Genomic DNA, 16,131 nt, shown 5'->3' with positions numbered 1-16,131 from the left:
TTTCACAAGAATACTGCAAATGCCAACAACTTTGAAAGCTGTAAGAACTATGATCAATACAATGACCATTCATGATTCCAGATGACCAATAATAAAACAGATTTAGAAAGCTGAATGAGTCCTATTTTTGTATTCAGCCATTTGGGAATTTGTTTTGCTTGATTATGCACATATGTTATAAGAAAATTTTTTTCTTTTTTTTCCTTAAGGGGAGAAAGAGAAAATGTATTTCTGTTCTTTTAAAAACAAAATATAGAGATATGAAATGTATACACTTTCAGATGAAGTCACTGGTTTTACTTAACTGTTCTACTTTGATACAATGAAGAGGGAATGATATCTAAAACTGGATACAAAATAAAAACATCAATAACATTTTTAAAAAGAATACAACAATTTTTACAATACTACTAATTAAGCAATTTACCTTGCACCTTGTTGGATTCCATCCAATCAAATAACAAAGCTCGATCTTTCTAACAACTGCCCTCTCTGACACCTAAAGCATCTCTGGCCATCACCTTCTAACCCTGTCAGTCATGTAGCAGCAGCACATGAAGGCTTTCCAGGGATATCAGAAATTTCAGAACACACAAGGTGACTATCAGTCCTCAATCCATCCACCGTGGGATACTCATTTGACAAAAATTAATGAAAAACAAACACTGAAAAAAATGTGTTCTTGCTCAATGGGGTCCTTCTGGGAGATAGGGCAATTGAACCTTCTTGAAATCAACCCTCTTGCTTTGCCCTCACGAAACAGAGAGGAGCCAGAGGTCCTTTGGCTCCTAATGTATTTCCAGAGCCATCAGCTCGCTGCCAATTAGGGGGTTCTAAGTCTTCTCCCATCTAGAGTCAATAGTCAAGAGGTCAAAAGCAGGCCCCTAGAGCTCCCACTGGAAACAGGCAGGGCATAACTGACTCTTCTTTGTGTTACCCACCAGGAAGTGCAAATCTGAGCATGCTCCATGCCCCCTTTACACCTGTATTTACCTACCTGGGAAGGTGCTGTATACCCCAATAGAATGCTAACTGAATGCTAACTTCCCAGAGGGCGGGGAATGGCTTATTTTTGCCTTTGAGGGCACTGAGTGGTTGTTAAATTAATTCTTGCGAATTGTTTCTGTTTCTGGATTTTTTGAGTGGGGCTTTAACTCCAGGTCCCGGTGCCTTCTTTTTCTTTTCTTTTCTTTTCTTTTTATCCTCTTACTTGTATCTTCCCTTCCTCTGCGTCTTCTCCGGGCTTCACAGTTTCTGCCCTGTTCCCAGTCGAGTGAAGTGTCCCCCTGACCGAATGCTAGGGGCCTCGAAGATGGCTCCCCATTTACAGGTGAGCCGCGGGGCAGCGGTGATTTTTTAGGAAACATCCTACCAGAGGGAGGAGAGAGCACGAAGGGCAGGAGGAACCGACCGGGCTTAGCAGCGAACCAAAGTGCGGAACTGGGAAGGGGTCTGCGGCGGGGGCGGCCTCAGAACCCTTTGGAGGCAGGCCCCAGACGCGGGGCGGGGCCGCCGGGAGTTGGGGCGTGCTCGGCTGAGTGACAGCGGGGCTGGGCGGGGTCGAGGGCGGTGGCGGCGGCGACGCCTGGGGCTGGCCCCTATGCGGGCACTGGGGGCCCCTGGACAGTCAGCTACGGTTCCGCGCTGCACCGCGGGGCAGCGGGACCTAGGGCAACGCCGCGACCGGCCCCGGACCGCCCTCCGCATCTGCTTTGGGGAGAGGCGCTTCCGAGACTGGGACGAGGAGAAGGAGATGCTGTTCCCCTGCTCCCCCTCCCTGGGCTCCTCTCCTGATATTCTCGACCGCCGCCTGCAGCCGCCCCCAGTGCCCCCGGCCCGCGCCGCCCCCTACCAGTTGGGGCTGCGGAGTCCGCAGTCTCTCAGCTCTCGAACCGCCACAGAGTGGCCTCGGACGGGTCGGTAAGTACAGGGCACGGGGATAGGAAGCCTGAAATTAACCTACTGCCCCCCCTCCCCCCCAAAAGAACTGGGACAAGTTATCTAACTTCCTGGGCTTCACAAGGAGCAGCCCCTCCCCCCTCTTTCCTTCTCCCCCATCTTCCAGGGTAGTGTCCGCCGTGAGGATTCGGAAGAAACTTTTCTCGACCTTTGGCGCTGGGGGCCTGGGGGCCGAGGACTGCAGGCTGGGTTGGGGGTGCTTTCGAGGTTTGAGAGGAGGCGGTGGGCTCTGCTCCCATCCCGCCTGAAGCGACTTGGGCGGAGAGTTGGGGATTGTGCTGTAGAGGGGAGGGATGCTGCAGCGGGAGAGGAGGGGGCCAGATTTGCGCTCCCCAACACCCCTTGGGACTCGGGGCACTGGGTCTGCATCTTTCTACTTCCAGTAAACGATCGTAGGCTAGCGGCTGCCGGGGATAGCAGCAGAGCGCGGCCACGGAGTGTTAGACAGAAAGAGAGATCAATCCCCTTCCCGTCCCATTCCCTTTCCCGGGGTTTGTGGTATTCTGCGGCCCTGGAGAAAACGGGAAGGGGATTGAAGTTAGCTCTAAAGTTTCGAAGCTCCCTCTGAGCTGTCGGGCTGGAGTCGGGATGCTGGGGTTGAGGAAAGAGAGCCGGGGGGGGATGGGTTGGGAAATCCTATCTCCTGCCGGTGGATAGACTTGCAGGAATCCCGCCTGCTTGGGCGTTATCCCGAGGATCTACACCTCCACACTTCGCCAACTAATCTCCTGAATTGTCTGTGTCATTTTCCTTTAATTGCATGTTTGAAACAACGAACGCGGTGACTTCATACGGAGCTGCCGCGGATTCTGAGGAGTCTCTGTTCTGTTTACGGGAGAAAATGGGGCAAGTGGGTTTGTTTTCAAGGCGGGGACCTAAACAAAATGTAGGACTTCAAAACTGTGGGCTGAGGCGGGTTGGGAATCGATTATCAGGACTTTTATTTTTATCTAGACGTGTTTGAGTGTGTTGTAAGTGGAGAAAAGCTGTTGTTAGAAAAGCATTCTGAAATAAGCGATGAAATACAGGAAGCGTTTGTGATTCTCCAGATCCCTGATGATATATTTCCAGAAGTTTGAATGTACTCCTTATATTACAGTGGTTATGTGATGGAAAATTATAACAACATCTGGTTTGATTTTCACAATGTACATTTTTTTACCCCTGTAGATTTACAGAAATGTCGGTAGTGGTTTTTGTGTTGTTTTTTAAACTTAATCTACTTGAATTTAAAACTTAGCTTTCCCTCATCCTGTATTTGTGTTCGAAATTGGTTCTTTCAAAATTTTTCTAAGTAGGCTTTGATGAATGCTGTGGAAATATAGAATCAGACAATATGGAAACAAGGCTGGGCACAATTTTTTTCTTTAATGAATAAATTCAGGCGTTAGATCGAGAACTGTGAAAGGTGCTCACAAAGACCAATGAAATAGTTCTTGATTTCTTAGGAGATTAAGGATTTGGGAAAGGGAATGGGGACACCTAGTATTTTTAGCCAGCTGGAAGGGACTTTTGAGGTAATTTCTTCCAAGCCCTTCATTGTATACTTCTCTTCATAGACCATTTCCCTCAAATTGACTATTTGAACAGATTGCTAAAGATTCATGTGTATTTGGTAAATTAATTCTTTAGCCGAATAGTTAGTAGCCTACTTATCGAGGTTTGTTTGTTTATTTTTTAGTAGCCTAAGGGAAAATTAAGACTAGGTTTAAAACCCTTGCAAGGTTCCAGGTATGTAGTGGGAGGGGAAATCTGCATCTTTTTGCCCTCAACCTTGCCCTTCAGTGAACCTGAATAATTCTTTTCAGGCCCTCCCACTGTCAAAAAAACGGATTGGATCTGAGATCTTATGAATTCAAGGTTATTAATTTTGTGTGTCTGGCAATCTGGCAAATCCTATGAACCCTTTCTCACAATGAATACCTTATTATAGGATTATAAGGGAAGTTAATTATATTGGGAAATGGTTATCAAAATATTTTAAAGGGGGAAGCTAGGTGATTGATTGAGAGCCAGGTCCAGAGAGGGGAGGTGCTGGGTTCAAATTTGCCCTCAGACACTTCCTACCTGTGTGACTGGACTAGTCTTAACCCCTATTGCCTAGCCCTTACCACTCTTCTGCCTTGATTCTAAGATGGAAGGTAAGGGTTTTTTAAAAGTCTTTTATAAAACAGGTGCATAGACCCCAGGTTTACAACCCCTGCTATAGATGCTACCTCCTAGGAATAGTAGTTTTCTTATTTTGGGTTAGCTCTTTAGGTGATCCACAAGGTAAAGAAATTCAAAGGAGGGAATTTAAGTTGATCCAGTTTGGATTTAATGACTAATTATTCCATTTAAACCCCAATGGAGTGACACATTTAAAATTTTGTAATTACTTTCCCCCAATTATCAAGCATTTATTTTTTTCCTACTATGTCCCCTTCAGTGAAAAAAAATACTAACCCCTCCTAGTAAAACAAGGGTCCCATATTGACTGGCCCAAACTGTATCAAAAATGCTATATCTTTTGTTTTTGTTATTGTCAGTAGGCAGGTTGCATTCTTCATCATCATTCCTCTGGAATCATGATTTATTATTACATTGATCAAAAGTTTTAAGCCTTTCAAAAGTCCATTTTTATAATGTTAAAATGTAAATTTATAACATTTAAAATATAAATTATTCTCCTCATTCTGCTCACTTCACTGGACATCATTTCATACATGCTTTCCCAGATTTCTCTGAGATGGTCTGTTTCCTATTTATCATTTCTTCTAGTATTCTACTATATTCATATACCATAATTTCTTAAGCCTTTCCTCATTTGATGGATATGCACTTGGTTTTTAGTTCTTTACCTTAGTGCCACATATTTTCATATTTAATACTTTTTTCTCTCTCTTTTACTTCTTTGGGCTTATAGGATTCTTTGGTACTAGAATATACACAGTTTAGTAACATTGGGGACAATTCCAAATTTTTTTCCAGAATGCCTGGACCAATTTATAGTTCCACTTTGTAAAATGCTTCAATTTTCCCACAGTTTCTCCAACACAGTCTTTTTTTCCTTTCATTTTTGTCAATCATATGGTTATCAGGTGTAACCTTAGAGTTGCTTCATTTGTGTTTTTCTAATTATTACTGATTTGGAACATATAGGTAGCTTAGATTTTTGAAAGGAAAGAAATGCTTTTCATTCAAATCCATTGACTATTTGCCAATTGGGAAGAATCTTATTTTAAAATAAATACATTTTGATGTTTGCAAAACTCTAAATAATTTGAAGCTATAGTAATTGTACTTTTTCCAACCATGAGGCTCTCATGTCCTTAGGTAAGTCTATTGTACTCTATTTGTATCTGGCATGAATTCATAATACTTATACTCAAAGCAAAGCAGAGAAAGGGAAAGGGGCAGAGAAGGTTCTGGTCTAATTAGGTGGAGTATGGAGAAGAATGAAATGAGTGCTATGAGATTCCCTGTTCCCTTAGCAATAATCCCTCTGTGAACACAAGGTAAATATCCTTTATACGAATAAAAGATTATTTTCCCTATTTAGTAAGGAATCAGGTAGAGGAAACATACTTTTGTTAGTTAAATATTAATACAGAACTCTTAATAAAGTAAGTTAAACTTAACTACTTTCTTAGTTACTGTCAAGATTACAATATTCTCTGTAAACCATGGGAGGGGTGGGGGAAAAGGGGATAAGGGAGGGAGTAGGTAGTGGAGTGATTCCAACATTCCAGGTCTGAGGGGAAAATGAAAACATCTGGGAGATTCCTATCTGTGTAGTGCTAGTCCTCTGCAAACTCCATATCCTGTTCTATCCTGTCCTGCCCTGTTTGTTTCTGTCAGTAAATGAAGTCTGTTAGGTAGATACTTGAGAAGGGGCCTCATGAGAGCGGTGTAGAATAAGGACCACTGACAGAATAAGTTTTCAAGGCCTTCTTGGAATTAGAGGAAATAAGACCAGATCTTGCTTCTGAATTTTACTGCTTGCTTGATTTTGGGCAAATTATTTAATCTCCCTAAATGTGAATTTCCACAGCAGTAAAAATAAAAGCCTTGGACTAGATCAGGGATTATTAAGTAGGGCTCTTTAACTTGTTCTTTTGCCAAAAAAAAAAAATTCCAATATAATTGATTTCTTTTGCAATCCTAGATGACAGAGTGGATGAGAGCCCTCCATCTGGGAGTTTAAATCCAGCCTTAGTGAGTTACCTAAGCTTCCTCAGAGTCTTCCTTACTTTTCTAATTTGGAAAATGTGGATAGTAATAGCATCTGCCCTCCAGGGTTGTTGTGAGGATAAAACAAGATAATATTTTCTTTGCAAACTTGCTTTATAGATGTTATATAAATATAATATAAAATCTTATTCCAAGAGAGATTCTATAGTCTTCATCAGTCTTTCAAAGTCCATGATATAAAAAAAAATTTAAGAACTCCTCCCCCCCCCCACTAGATTCTTGGGTATTCTTTAGGATATGATAAAATTCATTAAAAGTATTTAAAAAATGTTAGGGGCAGCTGGGTGGCTCAGTGGATTGAGAGCCAAGCCCAGAGAGGGGAGGTTCTGGGTTCAAATGTGTCCTCAGACACTTAGCTGTGTGACCCTGGGCAAGTCACTTAAACCCTTAAGCCTCACCCTGAATGCTATTCTGGCTTAGAACCAATACACAATTGATTCTAAGAAGGAAGGTAGGAGTTTCAAAAAAAGTTTGAAATGTTTTTATTGTTAATTAAGCAATTAAGAAGGGTAAATATTTTACTATATAAAGAACAAGCAAGAAAAAATATTTTAACTCATGGACTTCAGTGGTATTCAGTTTGTATATTATATTTAACAAAGGAGTTACAATATTGCATATATGGCTCCTTCTGAACAGCTTTTTGTTTTCTGAGCATTTTAAAATGGTTTATTAATTGGCTTTCCTATTCTTTTTTCTTTTTTTGTTCCACCCCTGACAAATATGTATAACCAATTAAGTAACTTAACACATCTGAAAATATAGAACTCATTTTGCACCTTGAGTTCATTACTTGCTTCTCTGCCAAAAAGCGTGGCTACCATTAGTGAGAAGCTATATTAAGTAACTTTTTTCCTCATTAGAGTGTGAGCTCCATGAGAACAGGGATTATCTTTTGCCTTTCTCTGTAACCCTAGCACTTAGCACAATGCCTGGTCCATAATAAGTACTTATTGGATTGACCATCTTCAATTGTAGAAGCCCATGGACAATAGGAAAAGGGGACATCGACACAGTCAGCACCACCATAGGCCAACTACTTGTGACTGGTCACTGTACATCCCAATGCTGAAGTCATTACAATCTTTCCAATGTTCTCTGAATAGGCTTCTGTTTGAGGCCAGTCTGCAGCCTATCTTGTTATTTCTGGGTAGATAGTGGGATAAAATAAGGCACTCACAAATCACTGAATAGTTAACAAAAGAGTGTTTACACCACAAAGAAACAGTAGCACTTGGCTTTTCAGGTCTCAGCCCCTCTGGCTCCATCTAAGCTGCAGGACTGGTCTTCAATGAAAGAAATGGAACAGTCCATCTTAAACCATGTCCTTGGTTTTGTCATTCTATAAAATAAAACAATATTTACTAAATGCTAGAAAAGATGCATATTTGCATTTGAAAATTCTTGCCTTTGTGACACTACTAGTCTCTAGGGAGATAATAACACAAATACATTATGCGATAAATAAAATTTTAAAAAAGTACAGAGTGAAATATTGGAGAAAGCATGGCTCGAATTAGGGAAGACTTTTTAATATAAGAAGAGGAGGTGGCAGTTGAGTTGGGCATTAAATTATTAGTTAAGAATTACAGTGGAGGGTAGGATATTCCAGACATAGCAAAGGCCTCGAGGTAGAAAATCATAGGGGGTTTTGTGCAACAGAAACTAGCCCAGTTTTACTTTAGTGTAGAGAACACTGGGAATGGAAGAAGTTTGAGATAATGCTGGAGAAATATATGGTAGACATTGTGCAATTACCTAAACATTTTCATTGACTCCTCCCTCACCTTTCCTTACTCCAGGTATCTAGTCAGTTATTACATCTTCCTAATACCTCTATACTACCTCTTCTCTTGCAAAAACCTCCTTCTCTGCATTCACATTGCAATTACCTGAAACCTAGACTGTTAGAGGAGCCTTCAGATTGGTCTCCATGCTTCAAGTCTCCAATCCCTCCTTCACAGGATGGGTAATGGGAATTTACTAAGAAGTAGGTCTGATGATGTCACTCCCCTTCTCAGTAAACTCCAGTGATTCCCTATTGTTGCCTTTAGCATCAAATAAAAACTCTTTAAAAGCCTTCACAACCTGCTTCACTTACCCTTCAAGATTTGTTATAGTTTATTATTTTTTCATTCTCTAAGGTCTAGCTGATCTTACTTTCTGAATATTGCTCAAACAAGACCCTCTATTTTCCTTCTCTCTGTCTTTTAAACATATTTATATACCATTATATATATATGCATATACTTACCTTCCATCTTAAAGCAAATATGTAGTCTTTTAAAATATTTATATACCCATCTACATTTAAAAATATCTTTACCTTGTGCCTTAGAACAAATATATAGTCTTTAAAAAAATTACACACACACAGACACACCCATACCTTCTGTCTTAAAGAAAATACATAGTATTGGTTCCAAGGTAGAAGAGTGGTAAGAGCTAGGCAATGGAGTAAAATGACATGTCCAGAGTCACACAGTAGGAAGTATTTGGCTGGATTTGAATTTAGGACCTCCTGTCTACAGACCTGGCTCTCAATCCACTGAGCCACCTGGCCCTGGAATGACCTCCTTTCTCACCTCTAGATCATAGAATTTTATTTCATTGAAAACTTAGCTCAAGTTCCACTTCCTAATTGCAGTCTCTTCTGAATTACAGCCCAGCTGCTAGTTTCCTGTCCTGAAAAGTTCCCTTATACCATATTTATTTTGCATCTACTGTGTAATGCTTATATTAGCATATGTCTTTTTAAAAATTAGTTAATTTATTTAGTCAATTTAGAACATTATTCCTTGGTTATAGGAATCATGTTCTTTCCCTCCCCCTACCCTTCCCGTAGCCAACGCGCAGTTCCATTGGGTATTGCATGTGTCCTTGATGAGAATCTATTTCCATGTTGTTGATGTTTGCATTAGGATGTTCATTTAGAGTCTACATCCCCAATCATATCCTCATAGACTCATGTAGCAGTTGTTTTTCTTCTGTGTTTCTACTCCCATAGTTTTTCCTCTGAATGTGGATGGTGTTCTTTCTCATAGATCCCTCCAGGTTGTTCACCGCATTGCCACTAATGGAGAAGTCCATTACATTTCGATTGTACCACAGTGTATCAGTCTCTGTGTACATTGTTCTCCTGGTTATGCTCCTTTCACTCTGCATCCCTTCCTGGAAGTCATCCCAGTTCACATGGAATTCCTCCAGTTCATTATTCCTTTGAGCACAATAGTATTCCATCACAAACATATACCACACTTTGTTCAGCCATTCCCCAATTGAAGGGCATCCCCTCATTTTCCAATTTTTTGGCACATGTCTTTTTTGCATATCTCATGTCCCCCCAGTACTGAGTGCAAGGACAGGCACAGAGCTTAATCAAAGCTTGTTTGATTGATTAAAGTTGGAGGAATATATCCTTAAGAGTCCTGGAAGAGAATGAGGAGGCAGCCAGTAAAGGAGACCAGGAAAAGCTAAAGAAGGCAGAAGGAAGGTAGTCTAATGTGGGGAAAGATAGTACAAATGGAAAGGAACAGCAGTGCCAAAAATCTTAGAAAGGTTCAAAATGATGAAGAACAAAGAGTTACCATTAGATAGTGTGAATAGGAAGACAGGACACTTCCAGTAAGAGATGGCAAATGACCAGTTACAGAGCTAGGGAACTGAAACAGGCCAAACATATAGTTGAGGCAACTTTTTAAAGAGGTTCAGTGGTGATGGGGGAGATCCCTCAGACTCAAATGTCATTATCATCACAGTCAAATCATTTGCATGTCCATGGATATTACAGGACTGCTTTCCCTCCAAACATCCTCCTTGTATACTTGTATTTTTCATGTGTGTGTGTGTGTGTGTGTGTGTGTGTGTGTGTGTGTGTGTGTGTGTGTGTGTTTTAAGTAATGCTTACCTTCTTAGAATCAATATTGTGTATTAGTTTCAAGACTTTAGAAGGGTGGGAAGTGCTAGGCAATGTGGGTGGGGGTGGTTAAACAATTTGCTTAAGAGTCACACAGCTAGGAAATATCTGAGGCCAAATTTGAATCCAGAGCCTCCCATCTCTAGGCTTGGCTCTCAATTCACCTTGCTACCTACTCATGTATTTTGCACTTGATTTATAAAGTTTTTTTTTTCCCCTAGAAGCAGTTATAAATTTGTATTGACTATCAGATGATTAGGAAGCTTCTGTATTGGTTGGCTTTAGACTCTTTATATTTTGTGTTTTCTGTCAAAATACATGAATTTTCATTACAGTTAATAGAAGTCTTTAGGATATTGTAGTATCTGTCAATAAATCCTGGCATCAATGGGACATTTATTTTAGGCCCCTTTTAATAGTTGATTTCAACATATAGGTGTTAACAGGTACCTAGAGACTTTGAATCTTTCCTATTCTGAAATGATATATTATTTTTTTCTACTTTATCTTTTTAGGGGAGAGAAGACTGTAGATCTCCTTTTCTTTTAATTGGTATGTAAAGCTTATAAAAATGCAGGCATGTCATTTTAGCAAAGGGATCCAGGGGTCTGGGCAAAAGTGCCATCAAGGTTTTTCACAACAGCAAGCAATCTTTTCAGAAAAAAGGGTTTCCAAGGATAATACTAAAGATTTAGAAGTAGAAGGAACCTCCATGTGGCCATTCCTTCATTATACACATAAAGAATCAAAGTCTCAAACAGGGAGAAGGGTTTGTCAAAGAGGAGGCAGAGGCAAAATTCTAACCCAGCTCCTCTGGACACCAAAACCAGCATTTTTTTTTTATTGTACCCCTCTGCTTTCCCTAAACGAATGAGAAAGAAATGATTAAATGTTTAATATATATTATGCTTTGTGCTGTTGGGAAAGCAACATCTCTGGGTTAAGGAAGATGCCCATAAGGCTGGTTTGGGCAACTGGATGGGATGTGGAGTGTGGTCTAGTCTGGGATTAGTTAGATTGGACTAAGTAAGTTTCCACTCATCCACTCACTCATGTAGACAGCCAAACATTAGGGTAGGAGTTCGAATGTTCCAGATGGTTAATTCTGTGCCATAAATCGTAATGGTGTTTGTTACTTTTTAACCATAGTAGCTTAGCTCTGAAGCATTTTTAGTTAGATTTTCTGACCACCACATAATTAATAGAAAACAGACATCCTTTAATCAAAGTTATTCTTTTCTTTGTAGGGCTGTTAGGAGCAAATGGGGGAGAGGGAGGCAAATACCAATTTTGTTTTCTTCTGTTGCTTGAGCTAAAACACTTTTTTCCTTAGGATCTTTTAAAGTGATCTTACCCATTGCAGCTAAGCAAATGAGAGGAGAACAGATTCAAAGTTATTCAATGAAAGAAAGGATTATGGAATGTTTAGTGTGTAGCAATCACCTCATGTTCAAGTGCCATTTCAGTGAGCTTGAACAACCTTTCATAATGCTCATTAAATGAAAATGAAAGCTTGTAGAATAAATAACTTTACTGGCAACTTCATTTAACTCAGACTTGGACTTGGTTTTATTTGAAGGCTCAGCAGGGAAATATAATTGAATAGGAATTCTTTCTATGGAAACCTTATAAAAATGAACATTTCTTAGTATTTTTTCTATAAAATCCTTTTTTTCTCCTATAGAATAACAAATTATCATTTTAAAGTTATGTTAGTTTCAAGGACAGAGCAATAACTGCCTGGTGGAAGGAAAGAAATATGAAATGTATGATTCAGTTATTTAAAGGAAAAAATACATCAAATAAAGAATTAAGAGATTTCTCCATTTTGTTTAATGATGATAGTCTCAGGGGTAGTTGAATGGCTCAGTGGATTGAGAACCAGGTTAGAGAACCAAGCCTAGAGACAGGAGGTCCTAGCTTCAAATATGGCCACAGACACTGCCTAGCTGTGTGACACTGGGCAAGTCACTTAACCCCAGTTGCTTAGCCCTTACCAGTCTTCCTCCTTGCCGGTGAAGGAAAGAGGTTGGGGGTTGGGGGAGGAGAGGAGAGAAGAAGAGAAGAGGAGAAAGGAATTCTTTTGGATTGCAAATGGACCATCTAACATGAATAAGAATCCTTTTCTGATTATGTTTCTCTGACATCTTTGATTCTTTGTGCTCTTAATTCAGTAGTCTCCTCCCTATGCCACCAAGCTTTTTTCCATTGCACTTGGAATGACCTACAATTTTGATTCTTTTAAGATTGTCATTCTTTATGATTTGTAGCCACATAGAATCATTAAAAGAACATCAGTCTTAAAAAGAGGATTTTTGTTAGTGTGAGAAATTTGGGTTCCTTGAAAGCAGTGTAAACATTCCCAAATGTGATCCATCTTCCTTACTTCCTACCCTTCATTATCCATGTGCAATAACCATTTGAGATAGACTGACTCTGGAACTGTCTGTGTAATTGGGAAATGAAGTCAGATTTAAATTTATTAAATGTCATGTGGTTTGACAGAAATTAAATAGTCTGTGTAGTTATATTGCATGAAAGAAGTGATGGGCAATTTGGGGAAAGTTCATTGAAAGAAATTAAAGGATTAAGTTTAATGAGAAATATGTTTTTAGTTCTCACTAACCAGAAATAAGAGAAATAGTATATGAATGATGGGATTCAAACTTTTTTTTAATCACAAGAATAAGTAGAAGATTAATATTTAAAGTAAAAGCAAATCAAACGACTATCATAAAGAACATCAAATAGGAAGAATCCTGAATTTGGCACCAGGAGACATGCATTTGCATTCTGGCTCTACTTTTTACTACCCAGGTTATTTCATATTTCTATTCCTCAATTTCTTCATTTGTAAAATTTGTCAGTAAAATTAGAATACATCTAAGATTCTTTATAATTTTCAGCCTGGATCATCTATTATCCTTCATGCTTAAAGAGAGCCAATAGCAGATCTCAGCCCATTCCTTATCCTAGAGTCCTAGAATGAGTTATCTTGATTTCCTATTACCCTCATGATAGTATGTTTCCATTGAGATTTTTCAAGGAGGCACATTTTATTGTTACCACCTTTAAATCGAGGTAATATTTCATAAGACATTTCTTTGATATGTAATAATGCTACTGAAATCTTGCAGCTCTGTAGTATTTTAAGTAGTATAAATTTTCTCTTTGAAAAAATAATAGCATTGTGGTCCTCCATATATAAAAATAATAAAACTTATTCACCAGCATTAAGACATGTTAACTGAATTATTTTTCAGATAACTGGTGATTTTGTACATATCTATGCACATTCTCTTTCTTGATGTCCTTTGAAACACATTAACAAGATGGTAGGCCACAGTTGTAGATGCAGTTTGAAAACATGTAATATAATAAATTAGTTGACCATATATGGATCTTTAGCTACTTTATAACTACCTAAACAGATGGAATTTAATTGTGGGAAGGACATTACAAATAATTTCCCTCATCCCATTTTTCATGTGTAGAAACTGAGGTCCAAAGACATTATATAGTACTTAATTATTCCATTAGAGTATTATCTGCTTCCTCGATTTTCTTGCCTCTTTTTCTGTTAAGAATTTAACAAAAAAGTATGGAAAGAAGATTGTATGTGAAACTATAAACTGCTATTATATTATAATTTGCTTTGTAAGTTTATATAAATTTTAATGTACAGTAATTATAACAAAATCAGTTTCCTCCTGAACTTATTTCTCAATATTTTATTGATGCTCTTTTTTCCTTTTTGACATTTCTATCATTACCCACTTACATATCCCTTCCCCTGCCCTCTTGCCCTGTCAATCAAAATAGAACAAAATCCGTTGTAATTGGGAATAGTCAAACAAAGGAAATGGACACATTGGTCATATCTGAAAATGTCTGGGTTGTTCTGCATTTCGAGTTCATCACCATTAAGGTATGAGGTGGCTGGAATGTTCCTATAAATCAGTGAGCATTTATGTTAGCCACTATGTCCATTGGGTCGGCCTTAATCAAGTTCTGTAGTATTTCTGCTGGATGCCTGCAGATTGTTCAGAGACATTACTCTGTAGTATTTCCAAAGTTTTATTTTAAATTATTTTGGTTGCCATGTAAATTATTCTCCTGATTATACATTTTTCAATCATCTTCAGTTAATGTAAGTCTTCTCAGGTTTCTCTGAATTGATAATATTTAATTTTTTTATAACACATCATATTCCATTATATTGATGTATATCTAAATTTGTCTAAACGTTCCCCAGTTGGTAAGTACCTACTTAATTTCTAATTCTTTATTATAGCAAAAAAGTGCTGCTTATAAATGTTTTTTGTACATATATCTTTTGCCTTTCTCTGGGTATACACCTACTATTAGTATCTCTTGAGTCACTTTTTAATAATTTGGGGGGTACAATTTCAAAATGCTTTTCATGATAGCTACACTGATTATCAGTGCCACCAACAAATGGTGCTTTATTCTTCTTGTTCTCTCAGAGATCCTCCAACAATGGCCATTTTTTTGTTTGTTTTATATTTGATTTAATAAGTTGTAAGATTTAAATTAATATCCAATAACTCCAAGTATTATATTTTATAAGATCTATGAATTATCACTTGAAGTAGAAGAAGAAAGAAATAGAAATAAAACTCGAGTAAAACTCTTCCTGCCTCTCACCTCACCACCCTCTACAAACTGTCATCAGGGTTAAGGAGAGCGAGGGGCACACACAAAACCTATATCTTCCCTACGGTAGCACTTATGGTGAGAGGGAACATGAGAAGCTGGGATTTAGAGTTCTGGGGAGCAAATCCTACTTACACAGGTATAAGATGGAATCTCATGGAATTTTAATGAGTACTTATTAACTTTTTAGAGCTTTTTAAAAAGACGGTAGTTGTGTCCCTTTTTTTATTTTAAATTTAATTTTAAAATATTTTCCATGGTTACGTGATTCATGTTGTCTCCCTCCCCTCTTCCACTCAATTTCACTGGGTTATACATATATTATCACTTAAAACCTAAACCCCAATCATATACCCATATAAACAAGTGACAAATCATGTGCTTTTTTCTGGATTTCTACTCCCACAGTTCTTTCTTTAGATGTGAATAGCATTCTTTCTCATAAATCCCTTGATATTGCCCTGAATCTTTGCATTGCTGTTACTAGCAAAGACAATTAATTTGATCGCCCCTCAATGTTTCAGTTACTGTGTATAATGTACTCCTGGTTCTGTTTATTTCACTCCACATCAGTTCATGTAAGTCTTTCCAATTCTTATAGAAATCCATGGATTCACCATTCCTTATAGCATAATAGTATTCCATCACTATCACATACCACAGTTTATTCAGTCATTCCTCAGTTGAGGAACATACCCTCATTTTCCAGTTTTTTGCCATCATAAAAAACCCAGCTATAAATATTTTTGTACAAACAGATCTTTTCCCATTTCTTAAAAAATCTCTTTGGAATACAAACGTCTAGTAGTGGTATTTCAGGGTTAAAGGGCATGCATTCTTTTAAACCTCTTGGTGCATAATTCCAAATTGCTTTCCAGAATGGTTGGATCAATTCATAATTCCAACAGCAATGCATTAGTGTCCCAATTTTGCCAAAACCCCTCCAACATTTATTATTTTCCTTTACTGTCATATTGGCCACTCTGCTAGGTGTGAGGTGGTACCTCAGAGTTGTTGTGATTAGCATTTCTCTAGCTTATATTTCTTTTGGATAGCTATATGCACCTATCCCTTGACTACTTATTTTTTGGGCGTGGCTTATATGTGTATAAATGTGTCTATGTATCTATGCCTATACATTTATATACACACATACATACACATATCAGTTCCCTCTATAATTTGGATATTAGTTTTTGTCTGAGAAATTTGCTGCAAAGATTTACAACCCTACCCCCCCCCCCCCAACTGTTTCCCTTCTGATTTTAATTAACTTTGCTTGTGGAAAAGCTTTTTATTTTCAAAAATAATTGGAACTCCCTATTCTATCTTCTGTGATAACCCAT

The 16,131-nt window shown here is 38.4% G+C and overlaps 1 protein-coding gene across 14 annotated transcripts in view; it reads left to right on the top strand.

Moving 5' to 3' along the window:
* The first annotated feature begins 1,540 nt into the window (after nt 1–1,540).
* The window catches only part of PTPN13 (protein tyrosine phosphatase non-receptor type 13), a 243,455-nt gene continuing 228,864 nt past the window's right edge, over nt 1,541–16,131 (top strand). For 8 of the 14 annotated variants that reach the window (XM_056803194.1, XM_056803193.1, XM_056803192.1 and 5 more), the window contains exon 1: nt 1,563–1,920. The gene's annotated coding sequence lies outside the window, so the exon portion shown is untranslated. Of the gene's footprint in view, nt 1,921–2,635; nt 2,846–10,628; nt 10,661–16,131 lie in introns of those variants that run through there. The other 6 variants (XM_056803189.1, XM_056803186.1, XM_056803185.1 and 3 more) reach the window with 3 other exon arrangements.

Source organism: Monodelphis domestica, chromosome 6 (assembly GCF_027887165.1).
Source record: "Monodelphis domestica isolate mMonDom1 chromosome 6, mMonDom1.pri, whole genome shotgun sequence".
Classification (NCBI taxonomy): Eukaryota; Metazoa; Chordata; class Mammalia; order Didelphimorphia; family Didelphidae; genus Monodelphis; species Monodelphis domestica.
The sequence above is the reverse complement of the archived record's forward strand: the minus strand, read 5'-3'. Positions and strand labels throughout refer to the sequence as shown.